We start from the raw sequence: 7,103 nt of genomic DNA, 5'->3' as shown, positions 1-7,103 counted from the left end.
CACTGTCTGTGTGGAGTCTGCACGTTCTCCCCGTGTCTGCGTGGGTTTCCTGCAGGTGCTCCGGTTTCCTCCCACAATCCAAAGATGTGCAGGTTAGGTGGATTGGCCATGCTAAATTGCCCTTCATGTCCAAAAAGGTTAGGTGGGGTTACTGGATTACAGGGATAGGTTGGAAGTGTGGACTTAAATGGAGTGCTCTTTCCAACGGCCGGTGCAGGCTTGATGGACCGAATGTCCTCCTTCTGCACTGTAAATTCTATGAGAATTTGATCGAGTTTTTCGAGGAAGTGACAAAGATGATAGATGAGGGAAGGGCAGTTGATGTTGCATACATGGACTTCAGTAAAGCCTTTGACAAGGTAACTCATGGTAGACTGGTACAAAAGATGAAGTCACATGGGATCAGAGGCGAGCTGGCAAGTTGGATACAGAGCTAGCTTGGGCACAGAAGACAGAGGGTAGCTTTTATGAATGGAAGGCTGTGACTAATGGTGTTCCACAGTGATTAGTTTTGGGATCTTTGTTGTCCTTAGTGTATACAAATGATTTGGAAGAAAATGTAGCTGGTCTGATTGGTAAGTTCGCAGATGACACAAAAATTGGTGGAGTTGCGGATAGTGAAGAGGATTGTCAGAGGATACAGCAAGATATAAACTGGTTGGAGTCTTGGGTGCAGAAATGGCAGACAGAGTTTAATGCAGACAATTGTGAGGCAATGCACTTTGGAAGGTCCAATGCATGTAGGAATTACCCAGTAAATGGTAGAACTCTTTTTTTAATATAAATTTAGAGTACCCAATTCATTTTTTCCAATTATGGGGCAATTTGGCGTGACCTATCCATCTACCCTGCACATCTTTGGGTTGTGGGGGCGAAACCCACGCAAACACGGGGAGAATGTGCAAACTCCACACGGATAGTGACCCAGAGCCGCGATCGAACATGGGACCTCGGCGCCGTGAGGCAACGGGGCTAACCCACTGTGCCACCGTGCTGCCCTGTAAATGGTAGAACTCTTGCGTGTTTTGACAGGCAGAGAGATCAGGGCGTGTATGTCCACTGATCACTGAAAGTGGCAACGCATGTCGATAAGTTGGTCAAGAAGGCATACGGCATGCTGGCCTTCATAGGTCGGGGCATTGAATATAAAAATTGGCAAGTCACGTTGCAGCTTTACTGGACCTTAGTTAAGCCTCATTTGGAATATTGTGTACAATTTTGGTCACCACACTACCAGAAGGATGAGATGCTTTGGAGAGGGTACAGAAGCAGTTTACTAGGATGGTGCCTGGTATGGAGGGCATTAGCTATGAGGAGAGGTTATATAAACTCGGTCTGTTTTCACTGGAATGGCGGAGGTTGAGAGGCGACCTGATAGAAGATTATAAGTGGCATGGACAGAGTGGATAGTCAGATGCTCTTTCCTAGGGTGGAAAGTCAAGTACTAGGGGACATAGGTGTAATATGCGTGGGGAAAAGTTTAGAACGGATGTACAAAGCAAGTTTTTTTACATAAAGGGTGGTAAATATATGGAATGCGCTGCCTGGGGAGGTGGTGGGAGCAGGTACGATAATGGCATTTAAGGGGCATCTAGACAAATATATGAATAGGGTGGAAATGGAAAGATACTTACTCCGTAAGTGCATACGGTTTTAGTTTAGGCAGGTACCATGGTCGGCGCAGGCTTGCAGGGCCAAAAGGCCTATTCCTGTGCTGTATTGTTCTTTGGTCTTTTATGCTGAATTTTACATTCCTCAAATTAAATTGGAGAACAAGGATGCTCTTAAAAATTGGGATAAATTATTGAATTACCTTCCAGAGGAAAAACGAACTGCCCTGAGTTATTCATATCACATGGGCATGTTTGTGGAAATAGGTTAGGAAGTATTAAAATGATTATACATGATGTAGATGTGGCAAATGTTGTTCCAATTAAACAACATCCATATGGACTTAACCCTCTTAAATTGGCACATGTTCAAAAAGAAATTGAAAGTATGCTTGAAAATTGCAAATTGAAGTGGGTTGCAGCGAATGGAGCTCACCCCTAGCAATGGTACTGAAACCGGACGGTACCCAATGATTGTGTGTGGACTATAGAAAGGTTAATGCAGTTACAAGAACAGACTCTTATCCTATCCCACAGTTGGAGGACTGCATTGAGAAGGTGGGACAATTAGCTTACTCAAAGGTATCTTTATCCGAAAGGGCGAATGAGATTTCAACTTTTGTGACTCCAAATGATATATACCAATTCAAAGTTATGCCATTTGGCATGAAAAACGCCCCACCCACATTTCAACAGCTAACTAACAAAGTCATTTCAGGATTACCCAATTGTGTGGTGTACATTGACGATCTGGCGATTTTTAGTCAGTCATGGAAAGAACATTTGGAGATAACTTTAGCTGTGTTTATGTTTGTAATTGATAAAAATTCTTGATGTGTGTTTATATATATGTTAACCATATTCTTAGAATAAGCCTTGTTTTGATTAAAGTGTCTAGGGAGTCTGATGAATCACACCTGAGGCGAAGGCTTTTGTGCTCATCCTGGGCAAATTCAACTTAAACGTTATAGGTCAGGTGAACTCCATAATACTCTTTGGAGTTTCTAAGCCCTGGCCCATGACAAAATCTGCTGTGAAAGTTGGCCCAAGGGGAAAAGCGATTATGGCAAAAGATAGTTTATACTATTCATCAGTTTAGGATTCCTCCTTTTATCTGGATGACTGGCCACCCGAAGGATGAAGGAAGGAATTGTCAACACTGATACTTGCCCTATTTGGGAATTTGCCAAGGCTAAAAGGGGGGATTGAAGGAGTTAAAAGAAATTTGAATTGCAAGCAGGACAGAGAAATGGGCAGGATTAACTACAGGGGATGGTTTAGCTCAGTGGGCTAAATAGCTGGCTTGTAATGCAGAACAAGGCCAGCAGCGCGGGTTCAATTCTCGTACCGGCCTCCCCGAACAGGCGCCGGAATGTGGCGACTAGGGGCTTTTCACAGTAACTTCATTGAAGCCTACTTGTGACAATAAGCGATTATTTTTAGGTATGAACTACATGTATACATGCTGCCTTGGTAATGGCTGGACAATGTAGTATTAGCAGTGATTGGATGGACTCACTTGGAATGTAATGAAGTAATCTCGTTGTATAGATATAATTGGGCTGAGATAACAAAGCATCACTGTAACCTGCTGATTGGTGAAAATTAAAAATATCATGATCTGTATATAAAATCATAGAAAAGTTACAGCACAAAAGAAGGCCATTCGGTCCATCTTGTCCATGCCAGCCTGAGAACATTCAGGTATCCTTTCTAATCCCACTTTACTGCACCTGATCCATCACCCTGTATCTTCCAGCACTTTTGAGTGCAGATCCAGGTATATTTTAAAAGAGTTTAGGGTCTCTGCCTCCACCAACTCGGGCAGCGGATTCCAGACTCCCACTGCCGTCTGAGTAGAAAAGTGCTTCCTCATGTTTCCTCTGCACCTTCTGCCACTTATCTTGAATGTATGTCCCCTGATTCTAGACTTCTCCACCAAGGGAAGCAATTTTATCCTGTCCACTCTCTCTATTCCCCGCATAATGTTTTACACCTCCCTCAGCCTTCTTTGTTCCAAGCAAAATAACCCCAACCTATCCAATCTCTATTCATAGCTACACTTTTCTAACCCTGCCAACATTCTTGTAAACCTCCTCTGCACTCTCTCCAGAGCAATTGCATCCTTCCTGTAATGTGGTGACCAGAGCTGCACACAATACTCCAGTTGTAGCCTCACCAGTGTTTTATACAATCACAGAAAAATACAGTGCGGAATAGGCCCTTTGGTCCATCGAGTCTGCACTGTCGCACGAAAGGCACCTGATCTGTCAATCCTAATCCCATTTGTCAGCACCTGGCCCATAGCCTCGAACGTTAAGACGTGCCAAGTACTCATCCAGGTACTTTTAAAAATAAATTTAGAGTACCCAATTTTTGTGAGGGCCACGAAGAATCCAGCACGAGTTTGTATAAGAGAAAGAAAACTTTATTTACAATAACATATATATACATACACAACAGCAGCCGTAACTCCCTTGCTGCTCACTCCTCTCTAGCTGGTTCCATACTGGCCAGCTTTATTTATGCAGGGACCTGCTAATGATTTCTCTGCCCCCCTCATTGGGGAAGCTCATACTCCCTAAGGATTGTGGGATTGCCATTAGTCTGCAGCGGTTTAGTAAGCAGGCGGTTTATAACATCCCTCCCCCCCAAAGTCCAAGGAATCCACCGAAGACCCTGGCGAAGGAGGGCGTCGGATTCGTTTTGCCGCAGGCCGGACACCATTTACACGAGGCGCTGGATTGGGCGGCGTGTAACGAGATGGAGAACGGCGCTTCTATGGTGAATGGCGTAACGGTTCTGTGTGTTGATTGGTCCCGCTGTGTGTCCATCAGTGTGTGTGTATCTTTTACTCTGTGTCCCCGCCGCTCTCCTCGCGCTCTTTTACTCTGTGTCCCCGCCACTCTCCTCGCGCTCTTTTATCCTGTGTCTCTGCCGCTCTCCTCGCGTTCTTCTCACGCTCTTTTATCCTGTATCCCCGCGACTCTCCTCGGCTCTTTTATCGTGTGACTCTGCCGCTCTCCTCACGCTCTTTTATCCTGTGACCCCGTCGCCTCGCTAGTATTAGCTAGAGGCAGCACGGTTTTGTGAAGGGGAGGTCGTGTCTCACTAACTTGATAGAGTTTTTTGAGGAGGCCACAGAGTGATTGATGCAGGTAGGGCAGTGGATGTTGTCTATATGGACTTCAGTAAGGCCTTTGACAAGGTCCCTCATGGCAGACTGGTACAAAAGGTGAATTCACACGGGATCAGGGGTGAGCTGGCAAGATGGATACAGAACTGGCTAGGTCGTAGAAGGCAGAGAGTAGCAATGGAAGGATTATTTTCTAGTTGGAGGGCTGTGACTAGTGGTGTTCCGCAGGGATCAGTGCTGGGACCTTTGCTGTTTGTAGTATATATAAATGATTTGGAGGAAAATGTAACTGGTCTGATTAGTAAGTTTGCTGACAACACAAAGGTTGGTGGAATTGCGGATAGCGATGAGGACTGTCAGAGAATACAGCAGGATTTAGATCTGGAGACTTGGGCGGAGAGGTGGCAGATGCAGTTTAATCCAGACAAATGTGTGGGAATGCATTTTGGAAGGTCTAATACAGGTAGGAATATACAGTGAATGGTAGAACCCTCAAGAGTATTGACAGTCAGAGAGATCTAGGTGTACAAGTCTACAGGTCACTGAAAGGGTCAACACAGGTGGAGAAGGTAGTCAAGAAGGCATACGACATGCTTGCCTTCATTGGCCGGGGCATTGAGTATAAAAATTGGCAAGTCATGTTGCAGCTGTATAGAACCTTAGTTAGGCCATACAGTGTTCAATTCTGGTCGCCACACTACCAGAAGGATGTGGAGGCTTTAGAGAGGGTGCAGAAGAGATTTACTAGGATGTTGCCTGGTATGGAGGGCATTAGCTGTGAGGAGAGGTTGAATAAACTTGGTTTGTTCTCACTGGAATGACGGAGGTTGAGGGGTGACCTGATGGAGGTCTACAAAATTATGAGGGGCATAGACAGAGCATTTTTCACAGGGTAGAGGGGTCAATTACTAGGGGGCATAGGTTTAAGGTGCGAGGGGCACGGTTTAGAGGAGATGTACGAGGCATGTTTTTTTTTTTTACACAGAAGGTAGTGGGTGCCTGGAACTCGCTGCCAGAAGAGGTGGTGGAAGCAGGGACGATAGTGACGTTTAAGTTACATCTTGACAAATACATGAATAAGATGGGAATAGAGGGATACGGACCCCGGAAGTGCAGAAAATTTTAGTTTAGACGGGCAGCATGGTCGGCACAGGCTTGGAGGGCCTGTTCCTGTGCTGTACTTTTCTTTGTTCTTTGTTCTCATCGCGCTCTTTTTAAAACAATATATATTTTATTCAAGATTTTTTGGCCAAACATAACAGTACACAGTTTTTCTTTTTAACAACAATCAAACAATATAAATAACAGTGGCCAGTTTTAAACAAATAAATAAATAATATATAAACAAAAACTAAATGGCAACTGCCTTATCAAAAATAGTTACTCTCCAAAAATACAATCCAACAGTCCAATATACATTACCTAAAACAAATGCCTATACATATACAATAACATCCCTGAGAGCCCGCCCGGGTCCTACCCCCCCGCTCCCCCCCTGGGTTGCTGCTGTTGCCTTATTTCTTTTCCATTCCCTCTATCGTTCTGTGAGGTAGTTGACCACCGCCTGGTGAACCCTTGAGCCGAACCCCTTAATACGAACTTGATCCGTTCTAACTTTATAAACCCTGCCATGTCGTTTATCCAGGTCTCCACGCCCGGGGGTTTGGCTTCCTTCCACATAAGCAATATCCTGCGCCGGGCTACTAGGGACGCAAAGGCCAAAACATCAGCCTCTCTCACCTCCTGTACTCCCGGCTCTTCTGCAACCCCGAATATAGCCAACCCCCAGCTTGGCTCGACCCGGGCCCCCGCCACCTTCAAAAGCACCTTCGCCACCCCCACCCAGAACCCCTGTAGTGCCGGACATGACCAGAACATGTGGGTGTGATTCGCTTGGCTTCTCGAGCATCTCCCACACCTATCCTCTACCCCGAAAAATTTACTGAGCCGTGTTCCAGTCATATGCGCCCTCTGTAAAACCTTAAATTGTATCAAGCTTAGCCTGGCACACGAGGACGACGGGTTTACCCGACATAAGGCATCAGCCCATAGCCCCTCTTCGATCTCTTCCCCCAACTCTTCCTCCCATTTCCCTTTCAGCTCATCTATCATGATCTCCCCCTCGTCCCTCATTTCCCTATATATATCCGACACCCTACCATCCCCCACCCATGTCTCTGAGATCACTCTATCTTGCACCTCCTGCGTCGGACGCTGCGGGAATTCCCTCACCTGTTGCCTCGCAAACGCCCTCAGTTGCATATACCTAAACGCATTCCCTTGGGGCAACCCATACTTTTCCGTCAGCGCTCCCATACTTGCAAACGTCCCATCCAGGAACAGATCTCTCAGTTGTA

The sequence above is a fragment of the Scyliorhinus torazame genome, chromosome 16 (genome assembly GCF_047496885.1).
Source record: "Scyliorhinus torazame isolate Kashiwa2021f chromosome 16, sScyTor2.1, whole genome shotgun sequence".
NCBI classification, from domain to species: domain Eukaryota; kingdom Metazoa; phylum Chordata; class Chondrichthyes; order Carcharhiniformes; family Scyliorhinidae; genus Scyliorhinus; species Scyliorhinus torazame.
Note: the sequence above shows the minus strand (reverse complement) of the source record.